This window comes from Passer domesticus, chromosome 6, assembly GCF_036417665.1.
Source record: "Passer domesticus isolate bPasDom1 chromosome 6, bPasDom1.hap1, whole genome shotgun sequence".
Lineage (NCBI taxonomy): Eukaryota > Metazoa > Chordata > Aves > Passeriformes > Passeridae > Passer > Passer domesticus.
In genome coordinates this window covers 48,384,943-48,403,676 of record NC_087479.1, presented here as the reverse complement: position 1 = coordinate 48,403,676, position 18,734 = coordinate 48,384,943, and positions in this window count along the sequence as shown.

Here is an 18,734-nt window from a genome sequence, read left to right as displayed (position 1 = left end):
GAGAAGAAACCTCTGCTCAGCCTGTATCTCTGGCTTATTTTTACTGGCAGCAGGATTTGTAGAATTGCACAATAAAGCTGACCAGGAACCATCCAGCTGGAAACAAACCTAACAACAAGTTCATTCCCCCGAGGCCACGGCTTTCAGCAGTGCAGCCAGACTTGTTCATTGAACTCTGCTCTCCCAGTGGGCTGCAGAAGGAGGTTAAGGTCACTGCTTTGCAGAAGGACACCTACCTGCCATCTTCACTGTCAGGCAGGCTCAAGTGCAGCTGGGACAATGCATTCCAGGCCTGGCAGACTTCCTTGGCCCTCAGTAGGGTGTGAGGGAGGAGGGAGAGGGACAGGCAAGAGAGAAACCTGGACCACAGGGAATGTCTCTGCTGATCAGACATAGAGGAGATCACTGAGCACTTCACCTTTGGGATCTTTGCCAGGCCCCAGCAAAGTCAGACTTGGTTTGCAAAACCCAAAATCCACTCACAGATTTTTCTTCCCCAAGGTATCAACTGATGAATAATGAATGCTTTTATGCTGTGCCATTCTCTCCATTTCCGTTGTTGTTACTAAAGTTGTCTGACTTAGACAGGCTTTGTTCTGTCACCTTGGTGTCTGTAGCCAGATCCTCTAGGAAAGTCAAACTCCTGGATATCATTCACTGCCACAGGAAGTGAAAAATCACAGTGTTTACTGCATATTGCTAAAAGTGAAGAAAACCTCTGAAAAGAAATACCATTATTGATCAAAAAGGTAATTTTTAACTCAGAAAAATGCTTTGAAAGTGCATTTGAAAGAACATGCATATTTAGGAGCAGAATAGCCTAGCTGCAAGATTGTGCTATTTTATCTCAAAAACTTCAAGGCAGCTCTGTGGCTTGAAGGGAAACTGTGTGGAGAAGCAGCAGCCACTGGAACCAGCTGTGTTGATAAGCAAGTAGGAACTCCCCCATGGCATCCCTTGCCCACCTGATCTTTTACATGAATGAAAGAGCAGAGGCCACTTCCAGATGTAAAATCCCTCTTTCCCACACCATAGGAGTTTTAGTCTTCATGTGTGTCTTTGCTAAATGCTCTTACTAATTCTGTTCCACTTGTATAAATTCCCTGGCGTTTTCAGTTCAGTTAGTTAAATAAACCATAGTTTCCTGCCTGAAATGTCAACTATTGTGGCCCAGGGTTCCCCAAGGGTCTTGCTGCCTTTAGATCAGCTGCTTCACAATCGGAGCACATTCACCTCCTCCTTTAAAGCATTTTCTCTCCTTGCTGTTAACATGAGGACTTCCCCCACACAGGAAATCCAAGTTTTAAAAGTACAGATAATAGAGAAGTCATTCTCTTCAGCATCAAAGGGATTACAGGAAGCAGTGTAACTATGGCACTGAATTGTAGATCCAGCAAGATCCAGTTCATGTCACTCAAAGGAGACATCCTTTGGGATGAAGGGGGCATTTCAAATGGCTGAGGGACATTGCAAAGTTATGAGTCAAGATTTGTACTCCCTCTCGGAAGTTGGAAGCCTCCAGCATGTTACGTCATCTGTTTTGGCCTGTATTCCCAGGCTGCCTCCCTATACAGGTTTTTGGACTTCTGCTTTTTGGTAAACAACCCCAAAACCTTCTGAAGATCTTTGGACTTTCCTCTAGAGGTGAGGAGGTCAGGGCTCCTTTATCAGGCAAACTGCTGACCCAACAACAACAAGGTGCAAAGAGCTGCAGATTTTGAAGCTGTAGCTACAATTTTAACTCTTTCCTGAGAACTAGCGTGCTAAAGGTGGGGATGCATACCCTCCTTCCTGGTAAGGAACAGCCAGGGTAACTGTCTCTCCTATTCATTGCAAATACTACTCAGCACTCAAATAAATAAATGCAGCTTTCTACCAAAGTTCTTCTGAAGCTGCTGAGCAGTGGAGCAAAGGAACTGATACCTTTTGGGTCGAGTGCTAGAGAAATGCAGTGTCTGACACAGACTTTTCACTCTCAAAGCAGCTCCCAGTGTGGTTGTTCAGTAGCTCCGAGCTCAGCCAGGCTGCAGGTGCCCTCTCTCCCCAGCTCTGTTTGGATCCACACAACCTGAGCTTGGGAGCAAAGGCCACAGAGCTGCTGTTTTGAAATATGATACAGGCAGCAGCATTAATCCAAACACTGATGGTGGTTCTTACATAATGCAATAGTAATGCTGCATGCCAGAAGCAACAATACCTCCTTCTTACACAGGAGAATGAGTGACTCTTGGACATTTTTCCAAATGCTCACATAAATGAGGATTCCAGGCAATGGCTATCCTATGGAGGGTCTGCAAAGTGCTTGGGGCCCTGGCTACAAAGCTGGGCAGCTCCCCATCCACCTGTGGTGTAGGATAAAAAGGTCTCACCTTCAGAGAAATCACCAGGCCTGGATGTTGCCAGAATGGCCCCTGCCTGCTCCTCACCCCCAGGTCCTTTCTTGAATGGGCTCACAACGTGTTCAGAATTAAAGGTCATATCCCAAGGTCCTTAGTGAGGCAAAGCTGTGTGTTTCACAACCTAGACCACCCTGGGTAACCAGTTTGTAGTGAGAGACCTCCCCAAGTTCTGCAGAGTTACCTGAACAATACCTGACTGAAATCCTGTCAAAAAGATGACCTTCCTGATGCCTGCTCAGTATAAACTCTTGTCACAAAGTTTTCCCAAAGCCCACACAAAAGAGCAAGCCATTGGATCTTCTAATTTATGCTTTTTGAATCTAAACCAGTGAGAAGCTCCTGATGTGCAGAGCAGAAGATCCTCACCGGGCTGGGGAGCTCTGGGGGCCTGGCCATGCCTTCTCCTGCACTGCTCAGGGGAAGACAGCTGTTGCTCTTTCTTTGCTGGTTTGTAGAAGAATGCAGTTTTCTCTACCTCACCCTAGTTGTCTTCAATTTTATGTCACCTCCTGGCAGTTGTGAGCTGCTGTGATACTAAAGAAAACATATTCCAGTAACAGCATCAACTTTCTTTCCAAGCTTGAGTGTTAAAGAAGGTTTCCTGCTTCTTGAATCTTCCATGTCAAAAAGCTCCCACCAAAACACACTTAGAAGCCTTATCACTTTTGCTTGTTGAGAAAAAGATTTGAGGTCTTACACTGCTGTATAAATGAACATTATAGAATACAAACTTGGTACTAGTTCTACTGGCATTCAAATTCAAGTCTGTATCACATGGGAGACATGGCTTGAGAAATACCTGTAAGTACTTAGGGAAAATTATTTTTACTTGGAATAAAATGAAAATTTTACCACCTGGCTTTGTGACAGAGAAATTTGTTTCTAGGACTAAAACTGTGGTATGGACTTGCTATTGTCATCTCTTCTCATTTGATACCTTGCTACCTTGAGAGGCTGATCTGGAACAGAGACTAGACAGAGCTAAATGGACAAAATAGGTATTTATTGAAAGGCCTTAAAAGGATACACCTTGGGCAGCATAAGAGCCTGGCCAGGGCTACACCCAGTCTGAATCCAAGATGCAACCAAAACTCTTATAAATTTTGGTTCATCTACATATGGGGCTCAATGGTGCAATTACAGCTCCAGGTCATGAAGTCTCATCCCCCTGGCTTGCCCCATCTTTTCTAGTTTGTGCTTTTTGGGTGATGGTTGTCCTTGATTGTCTAGCTGGAAGGGATTGTTTTGTTTAACTACCCTGTGAAGAGAACCTACTAACACCTAATATGAAGTTTCAGAGTTATATACCAGGCAGCAGAGAATCTGAAAAATATAAAAGCTAAAACCCAAGGCATCACATTAATCTTTTTTACCTGAAATTTGGGGAAGAAAATCACTTACAATTCAGCTGGGCTATGTTCAAGCATTTGCTGAAAATGCCTGGGGAAAATTCACAACTCTGACATTTAATGAGCACAGCTGATGGCTCTAAGAACTTTGACTGGCTGCCAAATTGATATGTCTGTGTATCCCAATAGTAGCTGTTGTATCTCATTTGGGTTTGGTTTTTTTTTTCCCTCTGATCTCTGTTAATTGATTTTTAGTCAGTTTGTTTGGCAATCGTGCTGAAGCACTGCAAAGTGGACACAAGATAGGAGCAATGCTAAGCAACCAGATGTAAAAAGACTGGAGCAACAAGAAAGCATATTTGTTTTTCACTGTTTAAACACGATTTACCATCTGGGAAACTGTCTTACAGGATATACTGCAGTTCCATTAAACTAATCCAGAGCACAAACACATCGCCCAATGTGATCTTGCAAACACACCTCCTGCAAATACTCCTGCATGCAGGAAGTGATACAGCAGGAATGGATTAGGTGACAGTCACTGGAGACACAGATGGGAACAAAGGACTGTCTAAGGGGACTGGGACATTATGGGACATTGATGATTTCTAGGTAGAGCTACATTTCCCCATGTGTAAGGGATCTCCATCTGCCTGTCAGCAGCTGCTCTGAGACCCTGCGGTATAACTGGAGCACTGGCAGACCCAGGTCAGAGCTGCATGAAGTGAGAGAAGGGAAAAGTGCCAGAAAAGAGGTGCTGAAGACAGGACTATGGCTGATCACCTGAAGTATTGCATAAATGCCAAATTTGTGCCATAAGCACAAAATTGGAGGCCCTAAATACAAAATTAGGAACAGGCAGCAAAAAACCCTAAAGCCCTGATGGATAATGACAGATACTTGCTCATAATGGAGTTGCAGAGCCTGGCTCTTCTGTGCTCTACTGTTGAGCTGTCAGAGTTCTGCCTGGTTGGACTGCCCCCAGTGATGAGGAAGATGGAGGCTGTCAGAGAGCAAGGAAACACAGGCTACCTTCTGCATTGCTGTTGGTTTTACTGATGAAGCTACTTGGACAAGTAACTTTAGCTCAACATCACTTGAAAAAACTCAGAGAAGATCATTAATGGCAGAGGTCTCTGCTGCATCCCCTTCCTACTGTGTGGCATCCTTCCAGCCTGTAAAGGTTGCTTTTCTTTGCCAAATCCAAACCTTTTATGCTTTTTGTATGAAAGCTTCTCCTTCTCCTGGTCTGAGAAAAAGAATGTGCCAAGCAGAACAACCCTTCCTTGGTGGCTGCTCTCCTGCCTCTTCCAGGCCTCCTCTTCAGCTCAGTTATCCAGAGGAGAGTAAGGAGGGAGTCAGGAAAACCCTGTCCCTGTCCCTGCCAGCCCAACTGGAAAGGTCTCTGGCTGTTCACTGAGCTGCTCCCAGGGCAGTGCCCTCTGCTCAGGGTGCCCATTGCAGACCCCACCTGGAGGTCCCCTGACCCAGCAAGGTGGACAAACCCTGTGCAACAGAGCCCTGGGTACAAGGGCTTAGGTGAGCTTACTTCCACCGTCACTGAGTTAATAGATTTTCTCCAGTGCTGTTTTATACTTGATCATCAGAAAATTTTCAGGATAAAAATGGCTATTTCCCCACTCTTGGAAAGGAGAGAATCTTTACTTTTCTTTGCAGGATTTATTTCTAGGCTTGTGACTTTGCAAGAAAAAAATCGATCAAAATCGCATCGTTCTGATTCCCGTCACATCCTTTTTGTTCTCTTCCCTCTTGACTTTCCAGGCTGCTATTTTAATAACTGTTTGCAGTAAAATCAATGCCATGCCATGCTGAAAAGGCTGAAATCATAGCTTTCCTGAGGGAAAATATTTCCCCACACATCCCTGTGGGACAGATCAGAGTTCAGCCATGTGTCCAGCAGCTCGGGATGATCCTTTGAGATGCTTAATCTTGTCTCCTTCCCCATGTTGCTCTGGACATGGTAATTCACAACCACAGCAGGCTTCCATGCCTCGAAATACAGGAATGTGATGAAGTACAGGGACTTCAAAGAGCTGAGGTACAGGGGAATGTGGTGGTTAAAGGCTGCTTTGTGTTTTACATTTCTGTGGTCTATTTTTAGCAGCTGTGGTTGCTGTGTATCACAACCCTAAGTCACCTCTGAACTTCGAGTCACAAATATGAAACTGAAAAACAAATTAATTGGATACACAGACTGGCCAGAAAGGAATCCTCTCTCAATATTTATGGACCAAATAAACATAAACAACTGTAAAAATGTCATTCTGTTCTCTGTGGCTAAACACAGGCCTCCTCTGCTGCTGATCCTTTGGCTGTACAGTGAAATGTCCCAGCATCTGTGCTGTGAGTAGTTGGTGCTGGGACTCTGAGTCAGCCACACAAAAATGTTATGGCTGTTACAAAGTGCTAGGGCTGACTGCCAGGCTTTGCACATCTTTTATGCTTGAACCCTTTTTTCACTGAAATCATTGTTATGTCAGTGTACCTGTGCTGAAATTAGTTGCTTGAGCGTAGCTGCTCCTGATTTGCATCAGTGGAAGTCAGAAGAACATCAGTCCACTTGTGTTCTGTTTTCTTGGCCAGTATGAAAGAGCGTCAACCAAAACCAACACACCTCTCTAGCTGGTGAAGAAATGCAGTATTTCATTGTATCTGTTCCTTTTATTCTTTGCTGTCTGTGCATGCAGAGAGGCTTTTTCCCACGTTTGCTATTTGATTCCATGTTTTCTCATGCCCAGTCTGTCTGACAGCCTTTACTTTTCAGTTACTCTTTTAAAAAATGGCTCCAATCCCTCTCTTTTGTCATCTCAGAGAAAAAGCACAACTGCATTATTGTACTGAGTGAATGCATTTTCTCATACATGTAGCTGAATGGGAGATTATTTAAATATCTTAAATACTCTCCTAATTGGAATAATGACGTGCTAGGAATGGGAGTGAGAGGAGGATTTATATTCAGGCTCCTGAATTTTAGTGAATGAGTAATCAACACTCCATTACTTCCTACAAGGTTAAACAATTTTTTTAAAGCAAATGGTTACTGTAAAACATCCTTTGACTGCACTAAAACAAACAAATGGAAACCCAAATATGTGTATTCCTGGTGGACTTTAGATCATATGAGAGCTTTGTGGACCCCTTGGCAAAGGAGAAGGAGACTTGGAATGCTGTTGGCTGATGCCTCAGGGCTGCCCACCAGCCTCTGCTCTGTGCTTGCCCCATTGATCCTGTCACTCCTCACCTTGTGCTATGCTGGTGCTGGTGTCAACACCCACGCTCCAAAGCCAATGCTCTGAGCCAGATCTGGGGGCAATTTGGGTTAAAAAGTAACCCAGCAGAGTATGTTTGTTTGCTTGTCTGTGTGTGTGTGACTGTTTGAAAGGCTCTATTTCCCCATGTGATTCATGGAAAGGCTGTACCAAGGTCTGTGCTGGCAGGAGGGCAGGCAGGAGCAAGGGGAAAATGGAGCAAGCCCAGGACCTGGGGAGGAAAATATCTGACTGGTGTTGCTGCCAAATGTTGTATCTTCTGGAGTCACTGCCTTAGACCACAGCAGTTGCATTGGTGCCTGTAGCCTGTACTTTAGCAAGGCTGGCCTGTCTTTACAGCTTTGCTTATTCTAATCAACAGGTTGGTCATTTTCTTGGTCAGTTTATTGCTGTAAAGTCAATTATATGCAGTTGCTCAGAAGTCAGTGTGTAGTGGTCCAGTGTAATCTATTTTAGATATGAAATCTAATTTTCCTGTCATCCTGCATATTCACAATAATTACAAAACACTCATAATCATTTACCTAGAAGAGCCTTTAAGCAGTTCTAAGTGATTAAGCATTGTTGCCACTACAGTCTTTTGCATCCTCCAGTTCTATGCTTTTCTTTTAATTGCTTCTTTCCTGCCAATTGTTTCTGTAGTTAATTTTATTTGGCTTGATCTGAAACCCATGGAGGTGAATGCACAGTCTATCATTAACTTGAACAGGCTGGTGATCAGTCCTGCTGCAAATGCTTTAATAGGCACAGGTCAAGGACTTGAAATGCAGAACACCTGTTTTACTCTGTGTTCCTACTGCTATTTCAGCTTGCTCCATCAGGCATTTATGCAGAAATGCAAACTCTCCTATGCACAACACTGGGAAGCAGAGGTCTACACTACATTTATTACAGCAATATTTAGAAATGCCAACCACAGCACAGGTTGCCCTGTGCCTCACTCAAGCACACAGCAAGATACAGATGGAGAGAGGCAAACAGACAGTTTGTGGCAGAACTGAGGCTTAAAACCAAGTAACATGAACTGCAAGTTCAGTGTTGTTCTCCCGACTCCCAGTTATGCCTCTTGTTTTGCTGAGGCACAACAGCACATGCACCTGTGCAGTATTCTCTAATCCTGTCTGCTTGATAAAGACACAGGATGCAGAATACTAATCCAAAAGGAAGGGCTGACTCTGGAGTGTTTCTATCAACCCTGGTGCTGTTTGCTTGCACAGCAGTAATGATGGACTCTGCCACAGACAGCATGAATGAGTCTTTCCAGTGTCACCCTGATAAGAGATCATGTGCACATGTCTCACAGAGCTCAAAGTTTCCTAATTCTTTTGCCACTCCAATTTTCAGCATTATCAGGCGCACTGCAATACCCAGCCTTGGAGGAGGCTTGAGCTGAAGAGATGTTTGCTGTCCAGTCTACCCAATCCTGCTTGAAAGCAGCCATTTGTGACCAAGGGAGTAAAAACATGAAAATTCCAGCTCAACTGGAAGCGAATCCTTGTTCCCACTAATTATTCAAAACAAAGCATGAGCATTAGTGCACTGTCTGCTGGAACACATGCCATGCTCTCATATTATGGGAGTTAACTACAAAGTTAGTTTAATTGCTAAAAGAGTTGTATTTTCTCATGGCAGCATCATGAACACACATGAGTTATCATGAGGTGAAAAACAGACACTCAGCAGCAGACCCTGAAGTCAGCAGTTCTGGACAGACATCTGAGCTGATCTCAGCAGAACCACATTGTCATCTTCTGACTGTTTCCACCTCCTGAAAACAAATGAATGTTAACCCTCCAGAACCTTTAAAAACTAACAGCTTTTTTTAAAAAAACCCTCTATTTTTAGAAATTAGGATATCTCAAATCTCTTCTCTAACTTTCTTAAACATTTGTAATTCACCCATTGATCTAAATGTAGATTCAGTTATTTATGCTGGATTTATTGTGCATTATGCTCTGGCCACTTGCTGACTCTCTTTTAGAGGCTGCATGAACTCTGGTGACAGAGAGAGCCTTCCTCTGTGCCAAACAGGAAAAATTTAAAACTGTTTATCTGATATGACAGTATTGATAATAGCACAGGGGAGCACTTTGGACTTCTCCTAAAGGGTAGGATGATCTTCATTATCTTCTGTTTGCGTTTGGTTTTGCTCCACAGAAGAGAGATTAGGAGACAGCCAGCTTAGCACCATGTTTAGCAAGAATATAGGAGATGATAACTGCAAGGACACATTATTTACTTGATCAATAAGAGTGACTTTGGAATGCAGTCTAACTTGCTTTCTGAGTAATTGTATTAGACTTCAGTTCCCAAATGCTGCCTAAGTTTCAACTGCCAAAATAGGGATTTTTAAATTACTTGCTTCCTCCAGCTGGTTAGTAATACGGACAGAAATTTGTAGGCACCATCCAGATCTTCCTTTGTAAAATCATTTTCCTTCTTTTGATAAAAATCTTCAATAGTCTCAATAAAAATCCCAGTATAACCACCTCTGTCTTGCAGAATGTGAGGCACAGGATGAGCAGAAGGATAGTGGAGATCACACAGATTGTGCAAGGTACAATTGTTGTATTTTTTCCCAAAATGAAAAGTGCTTGCTGAAAAGCAATCATCTAGTAAGGCAGTCAGTCACCCCAAGAAGGGAGCCACCAGTAACCAGATTTTTATGTTTCTCAGAGCCTGAAATTGTTTTCCAAAGACATCAGTTAATGTCAGCTTTGCTTACTTCTGATCTTGTTTCTAATGTTCCTCAGTATTTCGCCCACAGACAAATGTTCGAAGCTTGGCCATTTTTAAGGAATAGCTGGAAAAAGTCCCAAATGACTTTAAAATATTTCCATACTTGCAAGAACAAAAACTAATGATTGAATTACCTCAAGTAATTCAATCCCCAAGTTCCTAGAACAGAGTCTTTACAGGGCAAACATGACCTTGCTGTCCTTCCTCTGCCTGCTGCTGTGGGAGCGTGAGGTGGGTTGGGATGCAGCCCAACAGCCTGGTCCCAGCCTGGTGCTACCACACTGCTGCTCAGCCTAAAACCTCTTCTTGCCTTCTCTCTCTGCTCTTGGCACCTGTGCTAAAGCCCTGGTGCAGGTGGAAAGGAAGGTGCCAGAACCAGCATCTCCCCTTCCCATCAGGGCACTCATGCCCTCTATTTGCAGCACTCGTCCTTCCTGTTCAGATGTGGGAGCCACAAACCAGAAAGTGCTTTGAAGTCTAATGGCTTGGTAGCACAGTGAAATGTTAAAAAGACCACTAAGTCTCAGGGGAAAATCCTTGTCTTTGAGGCTGCTATCACAGGTATTTATGGTAAAGAAATGCTGGCCTGAATTCAAGGCTATGCCTTCCAGATTGGCAGCTCAAAACAGGTAAAGCACAGGGGCAGCGTGGCTGACCCAGGAGCTCCTCCCAAGCTTATCCACTGCAGCACCCAGGACGTTCACAGACAGAGAAAAATGCTATTCCAGATAAGGGGGAAATGCTAATACATATCCTAAGCACCTCTCCAGGCTCTCCTTTCCTGGTGTGGTGGCATACTGGTGGTGTCTGAAATGAATCAAACATGGATCCTGCCTCACTTCTCTTTTCTGAACATCCTTCTGGTCAGAATGGATGGGTCATGTCTGTCTGGGTCAGCCCAGGTGGCTGGATGGGTGCATGTCTGTCTGCCCTCACCTGCCACCATGCAGTTCTGGCTGGGTGAGAAGGCAGTCAGCACGCTGGGAGCAGGAGCTCCCAGGCTGGGGCATGGTGTGACCAGCAGTGCTGGACTGCACTGCTGCCAAAGTGCTCAGGGCCTGGCAGCCCAGGAGAGGAGAAAACCCCAGGGGAAAGAAAGCAAAACAGAGCAAAAATAACTGCAAGTGGAAGGGGGGTGCACACCCCTCACACGGGCTGGCAGCTTCTGGCTCATGCCTTCATCCAAGGGCACTGGGGCTCACCAGGTCCTTTCCACCACTGATTTTGCCCTCTCCAGCAGCCCCTGGCTGTGTCATACGGGTTCCTGCCTGCCATGGAGACAGTGTGTTGGTCTTGGACAAGGGACAGCCTCTGACATTTGGGCTGAGGGTTGTCCCTGTGCTCCAGAGCACCATAACTCTGCACATGAGCAGGCACCCTTCATTGCAATGGCACCTTCCCATGTTGACTCATGGCATTCCCTGGGCTTCTTGTAGGCTCCTAGCAGAGCTGGGGGATCCATGGCAAGATGCTGACACAGCAAGTGGGAAGGAATGGTGGAAAGGCTTGAGAGGTGCAAGGAACCCAGCACAGCCACGTGATAACAGACTAGCAGTAAATTTGTTGGAAAAATCAGGTCCAGCTGCTTGCTTCTACTGGTTTTACTAGGTCAGATCTGGATGCTGTTGTAACATTCTGCTCCTCCATTTCCTTGTCTTAAAGAAAGTTTTGTTTTGTTTCAGAACCAGAAAAGGGAATGGGGTTTGGGTGCTGAAATTTCAGAAAGAAGGAAAAACTGTGCCTTGTCTTTCCAGTTCTTTGTAATTACCTGGCTTTCTGGGTCTTCCCTGGGGGACTCTCCACTTCCTTCTGCCAATTGTATACAGAAATTATTTACTCTGATTCATATCCTGGACCCTGGCACCTGCTAATTAGGTGTCCATAAGGGCTGCAAGTGGGTATGTCCCATGCAGGGCTTCCAGAACTTATCCCACAAATGTAGTTAAGTGAGGATTTCCTTTAGTGCCAAAATTCACCCAAAAACCTCTCTCCTTCATTTCTCTACCTCAGGCTACTCATTGCCCTGCTCTTGGACTACTCCATCCCCCAAGCTTTTCTTTTTAGTACAGCAGAGCTCACAGAGACTTGCATGGACACAGTCATGAAATCAAGGAAAGAAGCAGGAACAGCAAGGAGATGAGTGTCTGCCCTCACTGAGTCTCTGCAAAGGACTTTCAGGTTCCAGTGATGTCTCCTGGGCTCCTCCATCTAAGCTTTGGCGAGACCCTAGACAAAGAAATTTAGGGAATGTCTCTTAGGTGTTTAATGCTCTCAGAAGAACCTGTCTGAGCCATACATAATTTTATTGCACACCCTGTGGCTGTCCCCAGTGGGCCATGTAATGCAGGGGTGGGGGGGTCAGACCACTCTGTGTTACTTTGACACTGGTTTTTGTTCCTCTCAAGTTACTTCCTGCTGACTTAACAGCTCTCGTGATTCCTGCCTGTATCTGTGGAAAAACCAGCTGCTGATTCAGCTGTGGCTCTCTCAGGAAGAGGAACCTGAGTTTGAGTTTTGAGGAGGCAGGCCAGCATCCAGGAGCCTTTGCCTGTTCCCAGGGGAACCCCAGAGCCAGGAATGAAAACGAAGCACAAGTTTTGGTTTCAATTCACTTTTTAAAACTAGTGCCTTTTCAAAAACCAGTTTCCATAGTGACAGGGAACTGTAGCACCATTGTGAAGGTCCAAAAAGCCCTGGCCGAGTATTAGCCAGAAATTCAGCAGTGTGACCAGCTCCTGAGCAGCCTTCCCCAGCCCCTGCTGTGCTCTGCTTCAAACACCTTCCTGCCCACCAGCCACACTTTTAGCTGCCTGTGGGCTGTGCTACTCCTGAGAACTAGAGCTTAATCACAGGTAAAATTATGTTTGTCCAAAAAAGGAATAGACTTTGGCTGCATTTAGCCCTTTCATATAAAGGAAAAAGCTAGATTTGAAGACAGCTTTCACCCATTGCTTCCTTTTGCAGAATGGTGCAGAAATGTGCTCACAATCATCCACTGAGTCAGCAGAGGTGCCCAGCTGGAAGCCCAGGTCCTATTTAATTCTTATTTATTAGAACATGCTGTCTCTCACCTTCCCTTTTGCTATCTGTCTGTGGGGGTACTTACTTATATCATTGGGGTACTTACTTATATCCATGCTATAATCCAGACCTGCAAAAGGGCCTAGGAACTCTGACACAGTCACACTGCTGTCCTGGTCCCCACCACAACACACAAGAAGCGTGCCAGAGAGAACATCCTCCCTGCTGGGCTCAGTGCTAGGTGGTGGAGGTGATGGACACCACCACTTCCTCATGGAGCTCCTCTGCCCTCATCCTTCCTTATCTGCTGGATTACGTTGCAGTCTGTAGTATGCAAGGAAATACAATCACAGCACTCTTACAAGTGAAGTCTCAGGTAAAGTTACCTGTCCAGTGGTTGCGTTACCTGTGGGTGATGCGAGTTAAGTGTGTGTGGAAGGCAGAGAAAAGTGTGGTTCTGCTATTTGTACAAACCTTAATGCCTTTCCTCAGGAATAACTGGGACTGTGGAGGACTGCTTCAGTGAGGGTGTATGTGGCCTGTGTCCCACCCAGAGTTCAGAGCCAGCCTGCCGGGCAGGGTGAAGATGCCTGCCCAAGGGACACAGGGATGTAACAGCCTCAGCAGGAACCTCTGTGCACGCGGCAATTCTAAAACAGAACCTGGGCACTAAAGGCAGGGCACCAGCCTGACTCAAAGCATGCACCAGACACCTCCTCCCTTTATCCCCTATTATCCCTTTCAGTTTTATGATAAACTATCATTTGTCTCAAACATTTGACAATCATTACTCTCTTCCTACTCCTCCTATTTTTGCCTGCGTATCCATGCGACACTTTTGGAGTTGAGATCACACGCAAGAAAACAGAATGAAAATGGCAACTAACATAGCTTTTGTGAGAGAAGAATGTTTTGTGTGTTGCTTCCTGTTAAAGCATTGGAAATGGCATACCCAAACAAGAATTTGTCCTTCTGGTGCAAGACCTTAACTCAGATGAAAAAGGCCAAGTTCTGCAGGAAAGAAAATATAAAGAGAGGCATACTTGGACCAGTTTTTATGCCAGTATTTTCCATGTGAGGGGAGATGCACCAAGCAAAAGATTTGTCTATGCTAAGGCTGCCATTGGATCCCCAGAAGAGGCTAAGAGGCCAGACATATTTGATTTGTATTTCCCAGCTTCCAGCAACCAGCAGCTCAGGGAATTCATCAGACAGAGGTGAAACCATGTCTATAGTGCCAGGACAAGCTGAATAAAAATAAGAACTATGTATGTCTTGAAAATTCACCATCAGGATTCACCAAAACTTGAGGAGTGCACCACTCTGACTGTCTTGTGATTGCTAGTGAAGGCACTGTTTTAGGGAGGTACTTCCTGCAGGATACAAATTTTTCCCTTGTTTCCTCGAGACCTTCAAGTGACCCCACTAAATTGCTAAAATTCCATTAAAAAGTGGCTGCTGGGAACATATGCAATAAATAGCTGCTAAGATCAATGGCAGTCTTACTGATTTAAAATCAATTTATTGCTGACAGTGCTGGCAGTGTTTTCCTCTGGGAAATGTAACAGTGATTTGCTTTAAACAAACTGTAAAAAACTGTATCTGAACTGATTAGTGACTCAGACTCATTTTAGAGTAACCCAGAAAATGCCTATTGCCCACAGACAAGACTTGGAAGTGATCAGTGACTTTGGATACTGCCATTTACAGTGGGACACTGGAAAGCATCCTGGAACAGAGCAGAACAACTGAAAATGCCCTCTGAAAATTAGATGCTTAGGGTACCTAGACCATGGTCTGAAAGCCACCAGCCACTTTTGAAAACATGACACGAACAGCATTAAGTTACTATGGCTCTAATGACCACCACCCACCCTTTCCAGGCCAATTCCTTCTTCCCCTCCCAGCTTCTGGCTGGCCTTCATCCCACGTGACACCATGCATTCATGACAGAAATAAGCCCACCAGAACCTAAAGTGCCACCACAAATTGGTCTCATCCACCAGCAAGCAGCTTTGAGCCGAGTTGGGATCCTCTCCCTCTTTTTCCTTAAAGCCTCTCTCCCACCGTGAGTAGTTTTTTCTCAGAGGCTCAGCTAGATTGCTCTAATAAAAATAGACATGAAAGCATTTGCCCTACCTACATTCTGTTTTGTAACCTAACCATTTAATTGCATCATGCTTTTTCCTACAAATCATCTGATGATGATTCCCAGGACAAGCCTTTACCTCTTTTCCTGCATGTTTTAATACTTCAGCTATTACCACATCCTGCTTGTAGATATCAATAAATCACGAGGGGATTGGTCACTAGATAAATCAGAGCATTTTTTGATGGGTTTCTAACCTGGGAAATAGGACACCTGAGTAAGAAACAGAAACTGTAACCACATCAGAACTCTGCAGTCCATGCCTACAGACTGCCCAAAAGGGACAAGCAAGGACAGAGGGCAGGGTGTTTGCCCTATATATGAAAAAAATAGACTGAATGCACTGAACTGTCTTTGAAAACAAGTGATCAAGAAGTTGATGGCTTATAAGTAAAATCTAGGGGCAAGCCAACAAAGGAAAACTCAAGTTTGGTCTTCCTGCAGAGCACCAGAGCAAGGGAAGATGTTGATGAACTTTTCTTACACTGACTACAGGAAACACGGTGCTCCCATGCTCTCATCCTGCTGGGACACTCCTTGATATCTCTTGAAAAAGCAGCACAGTAAGCTGTAAGCAATCCAGGAGACTCCTGGAGGGTGTTGAGGATGATTTCTTAATCCAGGTGACAAACAGCTTGATCAGAGGAGAAACATTACCAGTCCTGTTGCTTATCAGTAGGGATGAACTATTGGAGATGACAAAATTGGTGATAGCTCAGACTGCAACCATCCTGCCCTGGTGGAATTCAGTCTTGAACACCTGTCCTGTGAGGAAAGGCTGAGAGAGTTGGGGTTCTTCAGCCTGGAGAAGAGAAGGCTTCAAGGAGACCTTATTGCTGTCCTTTAGTTTATAAGAAATACGGAGAAAGACTTTTTACTGAGATCTGTAGTGATAAGAGAAAGGGCAATGGTTTTAAACCAAAAGTGGGTGAATTTAAATTGAATATACAGAGGATTTTTAAAATTATTAGAATGGTTATGAGAAGTTGTGGATGCCCCATGATGGAAGTGTTTGAAGTCAGGAAAGATGGGGCTTTGAGAAACCTCATGTAGTGGAAAGTTCCCTTCCCAGAGCAGGGGTTTGGGCTGGATGGTCTTTAAAGGTCCCTCCTAACCCAAGTCATTCTATGGTTCTATGATAAACTGTAAACATTTTAGATTTTGTGATTTACTTCCATGATGAATGGAATTTCTTTTTTAAATGGGGACTTTTTTTCCTTCTCTGTTAATGTTTTTTTGTAAGATTATAATGTTTGATTATAAGATTACACTTGTTTTGATGGTGGTTAGGATATAAACCAATAAAAACAAGGAAAATCCCATAATGGACCTCCACTCTGGATCCTCCTTACCTATACACATGCTCATCTCCAGAAATACTAACTTTTCCATAAACATGGATACACACAGAGCATTTATAAAGCCCAAACAGCAAAGTGGCTTTATGCCTGAAAAGAAAACTTTCAAATACATATCATATAAATAGATGACATGCTACCTTTCTGGTTCAGTAAATAGCCTGAAAAAGTGCTCTCAGGAGACATGAATTTGTAGTGTCCCCCTTTATTTCACTGAGAGGTTAATTCTGCTGTCTAAATTTAATACTTTGTTGTCAGTATGGAAATTGCCATCACAAGGGAAGCAATTGCACTTTCTGCATTTCTTTAGGGATCGAGAAATAAATCTGTACAGAAAGAAAAAAGCCCAATATCTCCTCATGTGCAGAAGGGAGCACCAAGTTACCTGACATGAAAAGCATTGGAAATTGTGTAATGGCCAGTACACAAACCACCAACAAGCCTAGACAAGCTGGATATGACAAAATAGAAAGCCAAACTGGATGTATCCTGCAGACACTGCTGCCCCTGGAACTGAGATGCTGTGCTTGGAGCAGCCAGCAAGAAAATGGCTCAGGAGTATCTCACAGAGATGAATTCAAATAAAACTTTTCCAGCCCTTAATTGTACACTTGTTTCTGGTTCTTGAGTAGTTTAATTCCTAGTCATTTTTGTGTTAATAGTAAATCTGAAAGTGCAAAACAAAGCATGTGGCTCCATGACCCACTGGCAGAGCCCATTCCATCAGACCCCTCACCTGCACGTGAGAAACTTTTTACAGCTTTTTCAGCCATTGATGGAGGTAGGACAACCTCCTCCCTGTGTAATAAACAGATTTCTCTTGCTGTCTTTCCCCCACCCTGCACACCACAAAGATGGCCCAGCAGAAGTATTTTCAAGCACAAACATGCACAGAAGGACTTCATGCTTTGTGTTGTTATGCCCAACCCCCATAAATTTATGCTCATGTAATTACTGTTCTCTGTTTGCCTACTGATAGCGAGTTAAAAATACCACACACACCCCAAATTAGAACTGGTTGCTATTTTTTGTTAAATTCCTGCAGTTGATACAGAAGAAAACGTTGTGATGGACCACATGAGATCCCTCTTGCCTGCACTAGTCAGGACAGAAGACTGCCACACTACCAACAGAAAAACCCCACCAAAAGCATGGCATGCACATACCTAGACAAATTTGACTGTGTCATGATGGCATCAATCCTGTATCCCTTTTCCATTCTTCATCTGATGCTTGGTGCTTCTACAATGGGAATGGATTTGAGCTGAAATCTTTTCTATCAGAGCCTGCATTTAAATGCAATGTAAAATCTTTTTGCAATATCCAGATTCCTAGTTTATATTCCAAGGTACTCCTAACTTAGACTAAACATAAAATATTTCTGTTATTTAAATAAAATGCAAAATTATATGCAAGCCATTTCTGTTCCATCCAAATTCCTAACTTATACTCTGAGGTGTCTCTCACTTACATGGACCTACTTACCATTGTGAAACATTTATTTTTGAAGTCTTTGAAATAACATAAAATTAATCTAATATTAAATAAACACCGACAAATTTCCAACTTATATTCAATTTGTAAAATCTTTGTCATTTGAGCCATCTCTTCATTACATACAAGTATCATATTTGCTATTTAAGCTTCTGAGTCCATTTTTAAAAGCTTTGTGGAAGGAACTGTCTGGAAATCCCATAAGGTCAATCTCTTCCCGAGCAAAACTAATGAGAATGAGTTTCCCAGTGCCTGTTTGAGGTGGGGAAGTCAGGACATGCACACAGTTTCCCTTTCACTTCTGATAGGCTTCTCTGAGAAAATAACATTACACAAAAACCCACCCTGAGCTGTTAATGCATTTTGAATTTTGCATCAATAACACAGAGAAATAGCTTGTTTGTGAGACCAGGCAAAGCTTCAGCTGGCAGCCACTGGAGACAGAAACTGCATTAGAAAAAAAAAAACCAAACTAATCTAAAGCTGCATTCTTGTCAATATCCTCTCACACTTTTGCAGCAGCAGAGACAATACCAAATGCAATCATGCCCCTGTCCACTGCACAGACCTGGATCAGCACAGAGAGGCTGGGATAAACAGATGAACACTTGGCTAAGGACCAAGGAGTAGATTTTTCTTTTTTTTTTTTAGATATTGAAAAGCCAAGACAAAATCAAAGTCCCAGAAGGATTTCCAAAAGTGATTAGGAGCCCAAGTTCTGTGAGTCCATTGGTCTTTCTGAAAATCCTGTATAGCAGCAAATGAACTGCATCATTGAACATCAAAATACCTCTGTGCTCATGCTGCTTCTGCTAGGGACCTTGATTTCAGAAGGGTAAAGGTGAGAAATTTCTTCCCCTCTAGTTCACCTACCTTCCCCCAAAATGGGAAAGCTTATCCTCTCCTTGCTTAATGAAATTGTTACTGCCCTATGA